Genomic DNA, 18,507 nt, shown 5'->3' with positions numbered 1-18,507 from the left:
TGCTGAGCAGGGGGGTGGAAAACTATAGCTACTCATAGTTCTTGAAAGTGATCTGGGCTAAGTAACGGACCTGTAGTTGTTGATGATGACTACTTTGAGAACTGATTTATTTTCATGACAATGGTTCAAGCGGGCTAGATGTGTTCATTTTTGAAGAATTCATACATGAAGGGAATTATTTGCTGATTTTGTAGATTTATTAGGTGAGATATTGCTTGGTGAAAAGTTGTTAGGAGACTCGGAGGATGTATATGTTGGTGCTTTCAAGGATCAATGTAAAGGGAATTTAAGGATTAAATGCTACTTTGTTTTACCTTAGTACATAACAAATGTTTAGAATCTTTTCTGAATTATTGGGATTCATTCCCTGTAGAATTTAGAAACGAGACATTTAGTATGGTTTTGAGTAGATTGCAGGACCAGTTTGTGGCTTTAGTGAGATGGGCTTTCAGACAGTATTTATAACAGGTAAAATATCTTATGTTGCTATGGTAAATCTCAATCGATTAATGTAAACACAGTTGATAACTATTGCCTTTATTGTGCAGTTCTCTCGTGTTTCGGTTTGAGAGACTGGAGAAAGTTCTTGACTTAAATTTTTCTCAAACTGCAACACACGAAATGTGATTTACTGTATATGGTGTCTGTGTGATTTACCTTATATGGGACAGACCCAACAACCAATAAAAGCCTGCATTGGACAGCATCGAAGTCGTATACGACGCTCGGTGGAGAATGCCCCTTTGGTCGCTCACTATAAAGATAAAAACCATTTAGCGGAAGATATCAGATGGCAAGTAATCGACATTGGCCAAGTCCCTGAAAGAGGGGGTGATATCGCACAAATCTTGCAACGACGTGAGTGGCATTGGATAGATAAAGTTAACGCTATTAATCAAGGTCTAAATACTGTGGAGGAATGGCGTGGATTTGTGGCAACTTTGGTCTAATTTTCCGAGAAAAATGTGGCCAAATCTGGTCATACATTTTTGATAATATTGAACTACTTTGCGATATACGGGGTCAACTGATTCAAAATATTGTGTGTATTTAATATGGTTACCTTTTTCTTGCTTTATAAAAAACGTTGTGACAAACGACTATGCAGATGTTATGTAATATAGGGTGATTTCTGATGGTCCTCAAAAAACATGAGCCTTATCATAATTAATATTAGCACATCATTGCCTAACTATCTTACCGCATAGCAATCACATGTAAAGTAAGCTGTGTTCTGTAACCAATTTGATATAATTGTAAATATCATGCATTATGACAGCCTCACAGCTACACTGACATGACATGTCCCTTTGTCCTTACATAAGCAAACTCCCTTATTTTAAACATGAGAGTTAAGACCACATGCACATGGCAAGGTTAAAAAACATTCAAAGCATCCCCCCTTTGACCCGGAAAATGACTCCCGCTCATTGGACTAAAAAATACACACACACCACTATCTTTCCATCATCAGAAGTACTACCATTGCCTCGCACACTCTGACAAGTGCTCGAAATGATTACATGACTTGCCTGGCATTACTCATATTCGCCCGTATTTTGCTTACATTTGCAGATGGACATACTGCAATTATGATATATGGCCAAACATCTCCTTCTTACCCAGTGGCGATATTCTGCCTACATGCCCCTAAATAATTGACCCACACACGAGACCATGATAAACATTAAATCCTCACCGACTTAAAACCAATAGTCTTTCTTCCTTTTTCTTTTCCCTAATATGAAATAATTTCTATGTTACCCGGTTATGTTTCACTATCTTACTATTGAAATCTCATTTCCTACATCTCCCATCTCGCCCTTTCTCCATAATTTAACTCTCATCTGATTCACTTTAAATAATCAAAAGCCGGCAACGCCACCTAGCGACACCGACATGAGTCACGTCACACGCACCGGCATCAGCGGCTGTACACGGCGGCCGCCCTGCACGCTGCTTTGGAATCCGGATTAAACCAGTAAATGACCGGACTTTAAAGAGAAGCCGAACGTGCTCGTTCCGGGTCATTGCACCGCTCGAGAATTGACAGGTGCGGTTCTTTTATCTACAGAAGCAAGTAAAGAAAGGTATACTCCCTGCCCGGTCTGGCTGCCTGATAGAGCGCATAGGTGAATCCTGTATATATTGTAATATATCCTTAGTAGAACCATCCCTTAGGCAAGAGATAGTGCATTACTATTCCTACTAAGGCCACAAACAGATGGAAAGTACTAATAATTGAAACAGACAACAACCAATGGCTAAAGGGTTTCTTTCAAACCGAAATCTACACCATCAGATTTGATTACCAATTGCATAAAGTATCTATAGCCAGCACATTGCAAACCCTTTTATAAACACAGATACTACTATACAAGTACCCCTCTATTATATGGAAATCCAATTGGATACAGACAGCAACCAATGGGCATTTTAATACAGATGTTGACTATATAAGTACCCCTCTATTAAATGGGAACCTATTTGAAAACAGACAGTAACTAATGGCAATTGATTTCCTAATATATAAATCTATACAACTCCCGATGACTGCCATCCTTGGCACGCGTGGAGTAAAATATCTACATCCGGTCATTGAACCTTCTAATTACTAGCCCGGAAACCAAGAGAACAGTCATTGTGCATCCAAGAATTGCGAACATTCACACGTTCACTTGGGGTAAGTGACCTAGGTTCCTATATCCCATAGGTACTACCAACCTATCTTTGTAATTTCCTTCCGGCTCTCAACTCTCCCTCTTTCTAAAGTCAACTATTTGTTTTTGTTTCCTCAACTGAACCCGGCTGGGTTTCTTAGTGAGTATTTTAATTAACCTGCACACGGTTCTCACGCACACCCCAAACACTCAAGCAATTCCCAAATCAGGTAATTTTCAACCCTCTTTTCTCTAAATACAGCAAACCACAATGTAAGGTGGTAAAATTGTGCACTACGGTAAAATCACTTTGAAGAAAACTTGGGATTTAAGGGAAATTGTTTCCCTGTGTCAAGTACTTGCTACATGCACTCTTTGAGGAAATAATGTTTTATAAATGCCAATGTTGCTGTATTCTGGGAATAGGCTCCAGTTTAACTCCGACACTTTAATAAATATTGGATTGTGCGTTTTAGTACAGTTTTTCCTGGGTAAAATCTATTTTTTTTCCAGAGTGTGTGTATCATTATCCTGTATGTTTATTTAGTATTCAGTTAAATACCTACTGTTGAACTTTTTACACATGAAGGAACACTATGGCAAAGCATTTATGCAGATGCGCAGAGAATGCGTTTGTATTCCCCATGTTGAGGAGAGGAGGGGCAAGAACATAAATTGCTGTACTCAGTCATTGGTTACAAAGTCGTTGTGCACATGACTGATAGTGAATTGTTTTTATTTGGATATAAGAGAATTCCCATTCTTTTCTTTTCATCATCTGAATATGGACAATGATCTACGTGCCTGCAATCTGTGACAACTTCAGACACCCCTGGCTTTCTACCTGTCAGAACTTTGCATACTGGGACTTTCAGTTCCATTTTTCAGCCAAGCCTTATGTTTGGACCTACTAGTTCCAACATGAAAAATATTGTAGACTAAAAAGGAAAAGTTAGCTTCAGGTGTCACACATGACACGACTATTTAACAGCAATGGAAAATGACTGTCCATTTTTGGGGGAAAATGTTCGGTCTCTGAAAATCTAAATACTTGGGGGCTTTTTTAGACCATGGTGGGAGTGCTAAAATGGGCTTGAACTGTAGCTATACACACTTTAGAACTAGCATTAATTGGGGTGATTAGGACCTTAACTGACGGTTTGAAAGCAAACTTATGACCACAACTGTGCACACGAAGCAGGAAAAATACAGAATTAGACACAAACTTGGCAGTTATGTAATTTGCACACAATACTATCCATTTCATGCGCTGAGGACAGTAAAGCTCAGAAAGTTTCCTGTACACCATATATTTCCCTCAAGGAGGGTTTGCACCTGCTTTGCACACCACAGTCTAACATACTTAGAAGCAGTGACCACCATTCATGAATCTTAAAGTATGGCGCTACCCTCTAATTTAATGTATGTGATATTATTGTGCCAAGTTAATTCAATCGCACGAACACAGACACAATCTCCAACATTGCTCAGTAAAATTGATCAATCATCAAAATCTTTGCTATAAAACTGAAAATGTTATTGTATTAATATTCATTTTTGGAGAGCTGATATTTGAAAAAGAATTGGTCAAGTAATGTCAATCTAACCATGCAATGCCACTGGGGATTTTAGACAGTTATGTGGGTCATTTAGATCCTTAAGAGTATTAAGGAATGCTGTAACAAATTGGCACAAATACGTTTTGTGCACTGTATAGGGTTTATTTTTCCACACAATTAGCTGGGCACCAAAAGAAAACAGATTAAAGTTCCAAAGTGTCTTTTGCACCTTTTCCATGCATAATTACTTAACTCACTGCTTTACATGGTCATAGGTCAGAATGTAGTATATAGCATGTAAGTGCTTCTTTGAACACTGACTTAAGTGCACTTTGAGCTCAAGTATGAGCCAGAGCAATACCAGATCAAATGGTGTTTGAACTTCATGTGTGCCCATTTTAATGTTAGCATCCGGGTCTAATACACCACATTGGTATATTGCAGATAACTTGAGTTGAAAGTGCACTGCCAGAATGAATATATCAATGTGACTGATAAACCGCTTAAGAACAAGCATAAGTAACTATGGTGTGTAAGACACTTACGTGCACACCCTAACAATAATCCTCTTTCGTTAGCAAATGCTCGCTGCGGTCATATCCTGCTTCCTTTTGCTGTAGGAAAAAAAAACTTCACACACTGAAGTCATTATGTCTGCACAATCTGTGAATAGCCTTTAAAACATTGAAGTTTTGGGCCCTGGTAGCTGAGTAGACAGCTCTGTTGCCTTCGGGCACAAGGTCATGGGTTCAATGTATGCTGAGAGGGAAACCTGGTTCTACTTCGGGAGTGTGTGTGGGCTGTTCTAAACTCATGGCGGGGCAGTCCTTGGAAGCTAAGTGAAACTTCCTGCTTCTCCAAGTTACACAGTTATCACGGCAGCAATTGTAGGGGGCTGAACAAGTAACCTGGGGATCTAGGACGTTATATGCATGCAGAGAAGAAGAGTGAAGTAAACATATAACCATTGCTTTTAAAAGCATTGGAAACTGTGTGTAGCTAGCTGTCATAAAAGAATCGGTTCCGATACAGAAGGTGCTCCCAGAGGTAAATAATTAATGTGTTCTTCTATAACACAACTGGTGCTCATGTGAAGTGCGCTGATACCTTCGGGTTTAGTTTGCGCTATATAAAACTGTTCCAAATAAAAAACTCCACTTACAATTGAGTACCTTTTTTAAATCAAATTCTGAGCTGTTGAAAATGGGTGTTAGTGGCAACATGAAGGAGGTACACTTAGTATGTCTATGTGTATTGCGTATGATTAGACAGGGCTTTAGAGTAAGTTGGCAAGCAGAAAATCATGTTAAATATGCACTGATCAGATTTCTTTCCACCTAACACAATTTAACAATTTTAACGTAGTGGTTTTATTGCACAACAATGCTGGTGCTAATTTCCCACATATAAATATTGGCAATCAGGCAGAAACAAGGTCTGAGCATTGTATTTCACATTTAAGCCCTAAGTACAGGTGGGTTGGAAATCAGGGTTTGGTCAGTAACTAGAGTTGCTGACAGACTCAAGAACTCTGAGAGATGCTTAATTGGGCATGCAGTTATTGGGCATGATGATTTGCCACGTTTGTTTTCTAGAGCAGCATTTGCTATATCAAACCTTGTACAGTTTGCCTCCTGAAAAGGCCTTGGATTGGGCAATAACCCAGGAAAACTGGTGTAGTAACACCAATCTCTTTAATAATTCCTTATTCCATAAGACCAACTTGTAATACATGGGTAATTTTGCATCCTAGAATTTTGGATAATCGCATTATTAGTAATTTTGAGGTTAACATTATTTTGAGATTAATGTTACTGGTTTAGAAGTATTGATGATGTCCTAACAAGGGCCTCATTAAGAAACAAATTAACAGTTGAGGTACTTCAATTACCAAATTGTGGGGTCACACTGAAAAAGCTGATAGACCCCTATGGAAAGTGTTTGTGTACATTTCCTTAACCAGACTGCCGTTGAGTGGCCTGGGTCCTACAACTTTACACAACGAAACCACAACCCCTAGTGTAAAGTCACACATCTAGCAGTAGGAATAAGGATTAGTGTCGCACAACTTCAGTCCATCTTTCTGTTTATCTATCACATTTTGATAGGTTTCTGCTCAATTGCACGTTCTTTAGACATGTATATATATATATATATATATATATATATATATATATATATATATATATATATATATATATATATATATATATATATATATGGGAAGATTCAGGGCCTCATTTATGAGCAATGCCACATTGCTGCGTGAAAACAGCGATGCAACACTTCTCAGTACACCCTCCTTGCGATATGATGGATACGTCACATTTACTGCATGACGTATCATGTCGCAAGGAAGGACAGATACATCAGTATTACTGACATATCTGTCGTCACAAAAGTGGTGCATTGCTGGGGGGTGTCTGAAAACAGAAGCAACTCCAGCAATGTGTCCTTTCAAATGGGGCAAGCCCCATGTGAAAGGGCCTGTGTCACCCTTACGCCTGCCAGGAGGCAGGCGTACTGTGTTGACGCATTGGTGTCCTAGAGGTGACGCAGTGAAATCTTATAGATTTCACTGCGCCTCTCCTACAACCCTTTCTTGTGGGGGAACGCCAACCTTGCATAAATTATACCTGACACAGGTATAATGTAGTATAGGGGTTTATGAAGTGACGCATATGCCTAGATGGGTCACTTCGTAAATATGGGGCAACATGGCGCATTATTTACGCAGAGCAAAAGTGACGCAGGGGCTCATAAATAAGGCCCTCAGTGATTTGCCCACAATCACAGAATGTTGAGCATCCCTGCCGAGGATCATACCAGGTTCCCCGCTCCGAGGGTGACTGTGCTAGCCGTTAGGCCACATCCTCTCCCCACATTATATCTTCCTTATATTAGAGGATATAGAATAACATAACATGACTTGTATTCGTAAAGGGCACATTCACCCAAGGGTATCTTGGTGCTGAATAACAGATGTTCATTGCTATCCAACTCAATAGTATCTAGAAATAGTTTAAGGACTGAATTCTGACAGAGAAAGACAGGACAACTTCTAAAAAAAAAACACTATTTCGCGTGTAGTCATTTTTATGACACCCCTGCACTGCCTTATTTTGGTAAAAGATAGTATAGTTGCATCCTGCATTTGTGATAACCATGTCCTCATACATTGTAATGAGGCAAAGAGAAGTATTTGGTCAAACTTGGGAAAAGACCTGGAAAAAGTCAGTCGCACCCTAAATCTTCCCACAACACAAAGAGGAAACATTTTCTGCATGCTTAGGAAATGAACAGATTTTTCTGTTCCTAATGATTTACTTGTAATTTGGGCACACTTGTGTCTGGGTCATTCGTTTTTCACTCAAACTGACTAAAACTCATGCTGCAGTTCTGATATCTTCCCTTCTGGAAAAGAAGGATGACTTGGGCTCCTAACTCTGAGTTCATGTTCTCAGAGAATGTCTGACATAACAATAAAGTGTAAAACACAGGCAACCATTGTAAATAGGCATATTGGTACCATTTTCTGGAATTTTAAGTCATCACATCCGAGGGGGCAAGTCACAGGCATCATATGTATGGATTAAACCAGAGAGAAACACAATGATTTTGATTTACTCTTGGGTTTAATTTAACATAAAGCGGTGACTGTCTTGTCACACTGTAAGTCCCACCCTGTATTGAGGGATTCAGAAAATTGTCTTCTCTGAGCTTTTATAAATAAACAATAGAGCAAGCAGGTGATGTATTTGTGGATTCCAAAGACGTTATGTTTAGATCTGGTCTAAAGATAGCCTAATTTAATCAAATTATAAATAAAAAAATACATTCAGTCATACACCATAGAGTGGTGCTTTGGGTGAGATCCATTCATTCATTGGTCTGTTCAACTGTCATTTATATTTTTTAGTTTCCATCCATCACACCATCAAGCGTGGGCCAATTAGTAAGGACACTCCATCCATTGGCTCTATTGTACTGTGAGTGGCAGCATTTTGGTGGATCACATGTGGACATCCACCTAAAAAGAAGTGCATTTCATTGTAAAGGCTGGTATGTTGCCAATCCGTTTTCCTTTCCATCCTTTATCGTTTTTATTTTTTTAGTCATCCTTGCACACTAAAATTAGAAAGGGGTTTTATACCTGTTCTAATTAGACATGCCTGCAAGTAGCACCAGTTATATTCTATTAAAATTAAATTGCAGAGGAGGAGCTACACGCGCATCCAAGATGGCCGAGTGAGCACAGGGCTCCCGAGACCCTCGTAGCCCCCGAATATATCCTGCCACTTATCCTGTTCGTCGTTGAACTCTCAGTGTTGCTGAACCACGTGAGAATCGAATGCTGTAACCCATGTCCCAGACGGACCCCGGATGCTAGAGTTGTGAGGTTAAAGGGTTTGCGGCCTCTACCTCCCGGATGCCCGGCGCTTGAGTTGGCTAAGTGGCCGAGGTGTATTTCAACAACAACGGTGCAGTCTACTGGAAGTGGTCGGTCTGGCCCTACTTTCGCTTTTGATTTTATCAATCGACATCGACTTCGGATCTGGGTGCATTACACTAGCGCGGACGACTCTACCGCTGTTAAAAGAGCTGGTTGACTGCACAGTCCGATGAGGGACAAACTCTTGCCTTGAGAGCTGGGTTTCTGGCCGACCATTGCCGGTGCTCTACCTTGAGGCCTTCCTGTACCCTACCTCCGTGGGAGCGGTGTGAGCGTGATCCGCGGATCGGAGGCTGAGGGATCGATCTTGTCGGGGACATTTGGAAGTCTTACCCCCTCCCTGAACTGTACGACGAACTGTGGATTGTACCGAAATGGCAAATAAACCGGAGGGGGATAAGCAGAAATTGAAGACCACTAGACAGGGAGGATACACCCAATCGAATGTTATGGACCGTTATGCCCAGGTTAAGGTATCGCCTAGTGGACCGGGTGGAACTCGTGATGAGGCGAGGAATTCCTCTGGTCCGGTAACGGAGCCAACGCTACAAGATGTAATGGCCGCCATTGATGAGATTAAATCCTCCCTTGGGAAGCAAATGGAGACTCTTGCTCATAAGCTGGACACGGTGTCCATTGAGGTGAATTTGATTCATACAGACCTCACGAAAACTAGTGAAAAGGTCAAATCATTGGACATTAAAACATTAAGTCTCACGGATGATATCACGGAATTGCAGACTGAGATCCGGAATCTGAGGGCCTCGAGTGACCTCGTCGTCCGTCGCCTGGAGGATTTCGAGGGGAGGGCCCGGAGGAATAACGTACGCATCATCGGAGTACCGGAAAAGGCAGAGGACTAGGCGGCAGACCTCTTTGTTGAGGTTCTCATTGTCAACCATCTTGCACCCAAAGGCCTGAGCCAGTTCTTCACTGTCGAGCGGGCACACAGGGTCCCTGGCGAGAAGCCGCGAGTGGGCGCCACGCCTAGGCCTATTATAGCTTGGATATTTAATTTTCGGGACAGAGATGCTATCCTCCAGGCCTCCCGAGCGGATGGGCCCTTGAAGTATGAGAATGCGTTCATCAGTTTCTACCCGGATTTCACACAGACTGTTCAAAAACAGAGACTAAATTTTCTGGGAGTGAAGAGAAGACTTCGAGACTTGGGACTCAAATATGCTATGCTTTTCCCTGCTAGGCTGCGGATCAAACACAGTGAGCGGGCCTACTTCTTTGAAAAGCCGGAGACCGGGGCGGACTGGTTGGACACCTTGTCGGCTCAGCAAGAGCCAGAGGGACAGAGTGGTGGTGCGGAAGGGGGATCGCAGAAGCAGGAATGAGCACTGTGGTTCTGGTATCTGGGACACCTTGGGTGCTGATTATTGTGATGGTACTTATGTCATGTATGTCATGTATGTCATGTATGTCAATTTCAGAAGACATGCAGTAGATTAACTGTAGACTTTGGAGAGGTGTGGCTCACTGGTTAGAGGCGCCAGACCTGTAAGCAGAAAACGGCCCGGGACCAGGGTTCAATTCCCGACGTGGCATTAAGCTTGCCTCATCTCTACAACGGCCCCCCACAGACGCCAGGGATGCCTGGTTTCACCCTGGAGATACCCAGTAAAGGACCATCTCACAGGGAAAACCAGGACGGGTTCCCCAGCGGTCTGCAGCGCCAGGACACTCGGTTAGAGTAACAGTGCGCTTTACAAATACCCCACATTTACATTTACACATGTAGACTAACATTTAAATTGTTTACTGTCATTGGAATATTTGTATGCATGTAGATCATGATCACACCATATCTGGACGGCATGTTTTCTAAACCATCATCATCATTTATAAAATGCATTTATATATTATTGTTTTCATATATAAGGCAGCAGGTCATACAAGTGCTTTGCGGGGGAATTTAGCGAAGCAAAAAAGCATTTTAAATGCAGAGCATTTTCAAAGAGAAAAGAAACACTTAAAACTGAATAGTCTACACAGACATTTAAAAACATGTTAACTACCTTAGAGTGAGAAGCTAAACATGTGCTAATTATTTACAGATAGCAGTTTAGGATTTACATCTGAGTTGTAACTGTTGAGATACACTAAGGGCCTGATTATGAGTTTGGCGGTGCAGTGCCGGGTCCGCCCGCCGCTGCACCGTCAAACTCGTGGTTCGGCCACCCACCAGATTAGGAGTTTCCTGCTGTCTGGCGGGCTTTACTTTGGCATTCCAACGGCAGTGCCTCTAAAAATGGGCACCTCAATGGAAACGCCAAAAACTGTTTCTGAATGGAATGGACTGAAAAGTCCAAGCAGTGCAGGAACTGGGGGTGCATGCACACAGAGGGACACATGTTGTGCTGCCCCCTGAATGCACCATAGGGCACAGAGGCACAAGGGGCTTTGCTCCCTCTCTGCTAGGGTTTTAATGGAGGAGGAACCGGCATGAAAATCATGGCAGAGAGGAAACTCCTACTATGCTTGGCAGGACCACGGAGGTCCAGCCACGCATGTTGCTGCCTAGTGACTGCCATAACACCGCTGTGCTGCAGCAGGGCAATGGTGGTGCGACTGCCCTAATCGTAATATGGTTGTCAGTAGACCGCAACTACTGTGTCCCCATGATTCTGGCAGTCCATGGACCGCCACACTCACAATAGAGCCCCGAGTATATTTTCAATGAGACAACATTATAAGAGAATCTTGAAAAGTTGGTCGTCCACCAGTCGGGGGTTGAGTGAAGAGTGTGATGGTTAGAATAGCCCCCCTGGTTACACTTCCTTCCTTCCTACCATGCACCACTATTTGCAGATGCATGCAAAAATAATGCTGTTTCAGACATTAAGAGGTTTCAGAGTTTAGTGGTTTGTAAAAGTTTAAGACTCAACCTTTCCTCTCATGAATGCTTACAACAAAGCTGCATTGTTATGCATTGTATTTTCACAGGAGATTAATTGATGTCAATAACAAAGATGATCTGCTATAATGTGTAAAGATGAAAAATGTAGAACAATGAATTACATGGTAAAAGTCATTGAGTAGTCATTATAGAATGTTTACCTGCTCTGGTGCGCAGTTGTGTAATTTGGTCCTCCTGGTTGTCCCTCTCATTCTCATCTTCTTTGGTGATGGGTAAAGCTTGAAACTTAAAGAAACTGGAAATAAAACTCTAGGCAAAGGTTGGATAAGTGATCAATTAACAGAACATGGTGTTGCTGTGGTTTATGTGCCTCCAACAGTGACTGGATCATCTAGAGAGGAAAAGAAAAGATACTAAAAGGATGCCATATGTAGCTAAAAAACAAGGTGCTAAGTACCATTTTCAAACTACTTTATTTTACTTGTTATAATAAGCGCAATTCTTTTGATAATAGGCAATATCTTCACATTGTTAAATGTATCCAATTGACAGCATAAAAATAATCTGTGGCATGCCATGGATGCAATAATATATACAATACATCTTCTTTAAAGCCCCACTCACACAAATGCTTTAACCCCACCGTTCACACTTGAATGAAAATTCTTTATATAATACTTGATACTCATAACTGTTTACATTAGTGCTTCAATATAATGAATGTACATACTAGTTATGCACTAAACAAACACCACAAACCTCTCACCTCACACTTAGAGTTCCACGTTTCGTGGATAAATAATGTTGAGGTTTTCCAATTGTTTTATTGAGAAAACTTACTTAACTAAATATGAAAAGACAGTGTTTCGAAACTTCACATATCCCTAAAAATAATATTTTGTAAGTAAAACAACGACTTTATGCATATTTTAAGCAATTGTGCTGTAATTCCACATCGACTGGCTCTGAAGTTGTAATTGAATTTTAATTCTGCAGGTCATACCCAGTAAATATAAAATATAGAAAGGGGAATTCAGGCTCAGGTAAGTTGACCGAACAAATAACCTGTAATTTGAGTATGCACAAAGAAGACACGTCTAGAAATCATCTTGTAATCATCAGTATATATGTCTTTCATGAAATATATGTCCTCCTCACTGATTTCTTTTCAGTCTCACTATTAAGCAAGAAAGAGGCAATGAACATCCTAGCTAAAAATGGTTCCACGTGTACAAATACATCCAAAATCATTTAGCGTCTTTATCCAATCAGACTAAATTGAAGTAAGTTTCTAGTGGCAATTACTTTCAATGCATTGAACATCCGAGTGAAACGGTTATTGAAGCACACTTATTCATCATTTACGATGTCCCTGTAATTCAAAGTCAAAAATTGAAATGTGATAGGTGTAATATTCATAGCTTTCCCAGGCTCAAGGACAGGCCATGAGAAGAATGCATTCAATATTTTTTTTCCGAAAGGTCAAGAAAGTACTAGAGAGCATCTACTACACATTTGTGTTATTGCCCTGACAGTTCTTTAAAATGTAATAGTAAACCTTCAACCCCACACATTAAACACCATAATTAAACAATTAAACCTAATTACGTAATTCAACATAGGAAAAGTTGTAGGATAGGAGGCATACCAATTATTTGAATCATTGACCTCTAAAGGTTTCCAAAGCTGAAATTGAACAATGAGGCTTTCTATCGATTTCGAAGCACCCACTGAAAGGTCAGTATTTTCAACATCTGCATGGATTTGTTAAAGTAAACTAAGGACCACAAAGTTACTGAAAGCATCACAGGGCCTCATAAAGCCAGTCTCTACTTCATGCAAAATCTTATCACCTCCTTACCAATATCAAGCCATTCAAATCAATGCAGTCCTCATCAATGCAAAAAATCGAACTTCTGTTCAAACATTCAATGCATAGAGTAAAGGGGACATTGCACTGAAAAGAAAGAACTCCGCCTTTTTTTAGCACGCATCTCAAGCACATCCCATTACATAGGCGAAAATTTTGGAATAATGTGGAAGAACAATGATTTTGCAAATTTGTTACAAGTTTATTTACTTTTTCATTGGTTTTATTGACTACATTTGTGTGGTGCACATCTAATAAATAAATGAATTATTTTTCTTTTGAAGATTTTGGAAAAACAAAAGCATAAATGACCAAAATCCCATTCGTCTCAGCTACTACCAGAAACTGTGATTTGAAGATTGTACAAAGGTAAAGAAACACGACGCAAACCCAACAAAACGTGTCCAAGACAGGATGAAGGAGTAAAACAACTAACAACCAGGGTGGACTGGCCTACATGGCAATCAAGCAGTGCCTCAGCATTGCCTGCAGTGTGTTATAGTTCATAATTTTCCTCTAGTTCTCTGGCAGTGATGATGGTACGCACTTTCACATCACCAAGTTACACAAAATGGCCCACTCTTGCGCAATATCCCCCATTTTCCATGGATATGACAGAATCCAACACAGCTTTTTGAACAGGCACACACATTGCTGCTTCTGATTAATAAATAGACTGTGAACTACACATGATGCCTCAGAACCGAGGTCAGCAGTTTCACGTTCTTCGCAATCAGTCTTTTTTCCATACACAGCCCCTTTCAAAAGTTATTCAGCTATTCCTGAATTAGCACCTACTAGTTTCCCATTGAGCATATGCAAATATATGTGGGTGGCTCCCCTGAATACCCAGGGTACTTTACCAGCAAGAATTTGCGCTGTGTACATGATAGATTATAATCTGACGGCAATTTGGCTCAAGGTCCTAGAGAATTATATAGAAGGTGCAGTGATGCATATACTGTGGTTGCATACTACCTGAAAGTGTTAGATTTTGCAGTTTGTGGTATATGTACTTATCGTCCTGGAGCACATTATTTTGGCACCTTATTGTGCTATATGAACAGTTGCCTGTGATGTGAGGCTTTGCAATGACCTTTTACCTTCAGAAATCCCCAGTTCATATTGGCGACCTACTGTTTGACTTGAGGGAATTCCTCATGGAATGGCATTTGAGTGCATCACTGACTTTCCTTGTGGCATTTGACACAGATGTTTACATGGTGTCCTGTTTGCCACCCTTGCTTTCCTACAGGTACCTTATCTGAAAGTAAGAGAGGGTATACAAGTCTCAATGTGGTTTATATTGACTTCTATGCTTCCTGAGCTGCATATCAACATTTTTTGATTAGCATTTGACTGTACGATTCCTGATCACCGACCACCCTTGTTTTTCTCGACTAAACTTTAAGAGATGTGGGGAACAATAAATGACTGCAGGCATCATTTTGCCGGATATTGATTTATGTTGCCTTCGTCATATGGATTGCATGTTTTTGTTTTTTAATTTATAGGTATTTTTGAATTGATTGCTTGATTTAAAAATATATCCGAATATTATTCTCATTTGCTGCTATAGTGCCACTCTATTGCACTCCAATTTGTTGTCTTGTACTCATTCTAATGTGTTTTGTATTCTTTTAAGCGTGTTGAAACACTGCCCTTCTGTTAAGGAATGTTTGAAAGTAACAAAGCACTTACTGCTCATATTGTGTGCTACATTGATCAGGGTGGTGGGGTGTTAGCAGGGTCAGACTGGTACATAAAATATGCCCAGGCGCCAAAACAAAATTGCCCCCCATTCCTGAATCAAAGGCTAAAGAAGTGGTCTACGTTTAACAATTGGGGCAGTTTTGAATTTGTAAAGACGCATAGTATAAATGTTTTGCAATGTATGAAAGACTGCATGAATTTGTGTATGTTGTAGGCAGTGTTTGTGGTACTATCAGGGAAATTAAGAGAAAACTGGCCCAGCAATCATAAAACAGGCCTACAAACAGCCGTAAAAACAACCCAAACACTGTCCTGTCAGACCAGGCACAGCTTGTGGAGCTCCAAATAAGCAACGCAGTCTTTTTTTCTCGCTCCTGCTCACCAACAGTATGTTGGCGAGCGAGGAAAACCCTGTTACACCACTTCCATGCAAGATTTCTCAATACAGGCGGTCGCGAATGGGCGCTACCTCTTGCATTAAGAAACCATCCATTTACATTTGAGGAAGCTGCCACACGAGTAGAACTTCTACTCGAGCGGCAGAAAGAAGCAGCACCCTCTTGTACTGAGCGAGATTTTACAGCATGGGGCCCACTCTGCCGTTCGCGGAACTTACCTTAGAGTGGCAGAGTTTCTTTGTCACTTCACGGAGTTCTGTGTAGCGGAACTCCACAAACTCCACTCAGGCTTAATATGGAGTTGAGTGGGCACCTGATGTTTCGGTACAGAGAAGGTATTCCTGGCTCTTCGTGGATAGCAAGAGAAGGATGCTTGTTTGGTCTTCTCTTTCTTGTACTTCTTTGTTTCTAGTCTTGTGGTGATGAGTATGCAGATGGTATGGTTGTTGCCACAGATCTTTATCATGGAGGCTAAGTATAGTGGCATACGTTTGTTGATTGCCTTGTAGATAAAGTTTGTAGATAATGCAGAATGAACTGAATTTCATGTAGGCCAGTGGAGGGTGCCAGAAGAGTTCCTTGGTTGTAGTTGTGCCACCAATTCCAAAGAAATCCTGTAGGGGCTATGGTATCACGATATATGGGACTAAATATCGCCTGACAAAGATGTAGTGTCTCATTTATTGTTTACAAACAAGTTAGCCCGCTAGAGTTAATTAAAAACATGTATAACCATAGGAGTGATATTTTGTAATCGATATATTAAGGAAACAATATTTATGTTGTTATCGATATTCTGAGATATTCAAAGGTTTATACTCTGATAACTTTGCAAACTTTGAATTACCATTTACCTCTCTTGCAAATAAGCGCACTCTGATGACAAAGTCTCAAAAAGGGAAGACGGAAGACATTTGATAACAAAGATGAACCCATTACAATGGATTGCGTTCAACACCTATTTTAAACTTTATGCAGAAGTCTCACCAACATCTTTAGCTCTGTTACGCCTAAGTAACTACTCGAGTCAAGCTAGGGGACTACAGCTATGCTGGAATCCATTTATAGAAGCTAAGAGACGAAAACACACAACTTACACACACATGGCTTTAATCTTGCAGAATGTTATCCAATTATTTCACTTAGGGTTTTACGACAGCAACCATTCTAAAAAGTTCCACAATTCGGTATAATTTTCCCAAATATCAATGACGTCCTTTATCACCATCAATCCACTTGAGAGAGCTAAAGAACCTTTGAGTTTTTGAATTTCTTTGTTGAAAGGTTATAAAAGCATGCTGGGACAGAAGCGATAAACTCATTAGGACTAAAATAACGTGTCTTTTTAATAAGCATTATGTGAAACCATGTGCATGAAATGTATTTGATGATAGGCTACCCAGTTCACTGTGGACATTTATATGCATTTCCCTATTTTTACGGGAAGACGTTTAAACAATGTATTAACTCTGCATAGAAAGAAAAATAGCATGTTTGCCATTTGCTCTTTCTCTGCCTTAGGTGTTTGAAGAATAACTCTTAACATACAGTTTGATCATCAATTTCACATATCTGACTGGATGTTGATTCATTTCTCTCTCCTATTACCATGCGTGAAATCGTCTTGGGTCTTAAAGGATTTGCTTAATGAGAACCACATTATGCTGCCACAGGAAGTCCTTGAACACTTTTGAAGAAAGAGTGTGGCAAATTAGTTTCAGAATCTGTAAGGCCTTAACAGAAGTAAACAATACAATTTGTGTACTGGGATGTAATCAAAAATAAAACTAGCATTAGTACGAGAAATTGTTTTCCCTTTTGTGTTGGGAAGTATTTATAGAAAGCTTCACTGACACACATAGCTCCAGGTACCACACAGGCTGCAGCAGCCGATGTACAAACCGGAATATGTGCAGCAGCAGTGCAAGCTTCCTTCACACACAAATAATAGTTGTAGTTCAAGCAAATGTTGTGCAAGCTTTAAACTCTTATACATACGTGCATGTATTGGTTGCAGCGAGAAGGAAGCAGCAATGCAAGCTTCCCTATGTTATGGGCATCTTCGAACCTTTTTTATCCTCATTTTTATGACCCCAAAACAGGTAAACACTATAGCATGGTCTCAAATTAAAGGGAAGTCTGGTTACAACTGTACAGTGTAGACATGGGAAGGTAATGTGCCATCTGGAGATCTCCATGCCTCAGTTTGATTATTGTTGTTTATTATGATGTGCTTTGCTAAGTTATGTCATACCATGCCGTGTCAAGTCATATCATGCTATGTCATTTTGCAATTAGTAAGGACACTTATTAGTAAAGAAGTCGGGGTACTTTTCATCCTTAATGTAGGAAGATCAGGGTGTTGGTAGAGCTGGGATTCACGCAGTCCTTGTAGGGACTCAATGTGATGCTGGTACTTGCCTCACAAATGGCTACACCCTAAAGCCATTTTAAAAAATAATTCTAGGTAGTGGGTGGACGTTTGAACCCCTTAATGCAGAAATTATTAAGAGAGAAAAAATCCTTATTGTTACATTTCTTTATTTTTCTTTGTTACGCCTCGTAACGTTGAGAAAAGGAACAGAAAACAACTGAAAAAACAGCCGACATGTGATTTGCCCGATGGCCGGTTGGCCGAGGGCTTTTTCAAGGCAAGATTCTTTAGGAATATTCGTGAACGCAAAATTCTTGGCGAGTGTTCATGAAAGCGATTGATTGCAATAAGCAACGTGGTCTTTGTGGTCCTCATGAAAGATGTATCAAAATATTCAATTTAAATTAAGGGTTTTGACACAGGGTGTGAATTCATATCTGGGTGGTAGTCTACAACGAGTGCAATAACACAACACATCCAGCATCTTTGCACACACAGTTCCTAAATCAATGGTTGTCTGCATTTATTAAAAACATAGAATGCAAAATTACCTGTGGTCATTCGAAAAATAGGATACAAAATTTGTAACAAAGCATCTCAATGGCTTGTCTGAA

At 40.4% G+C, this 18,507-nt stretch overlaps 1 protein-coding gene across 4 annotated transcripts in view; it reads right to left on the bottom strand.

The window, feature by feature from the left end:
- ERC2 (ELKS/RAB6-interacting/CAST family member 2) overlaps positions 1-18,507 on the bottom strand; it is a 2,191,867-nt gene that overhangs the window by 175,342 nt on the left and 1,998,018 nt on the right. For all 4 annotated transcript variants that reach the window (XM_086939131.1, XM_086939132.1, XM_086939133.1 and 1 more), the window contains one exon: positions 11,739-11,929. The gene's annotated coding sequence lies outside the window, so the exon portion shown is untranslated. The remainder of the gene's footprint in view (positions 1-11,738; positions 11,930-18,507) is intronic.

The sequence above is a fragment of the Lissotriton vulgaris genome, chromosome 9 (assembly GCF_964263255.1).
Source record: "Lissotriton vulgaris chromosome 9, aLisVul1.2, whole genome shotgun sequence".
In the NCBI taxonomy this organism is placed as follows: domain Eukaryota; kingdom Metazoa; phylum Chordata; class Amphibia; order Caudata; family Salamandridae; genus Lissotriton; species Lissotriton vulgaris.
Note: the sequence above shows the minus strand (reverse complement) of the source record. Positions and strands in the feature narration are given on the sequence as shown.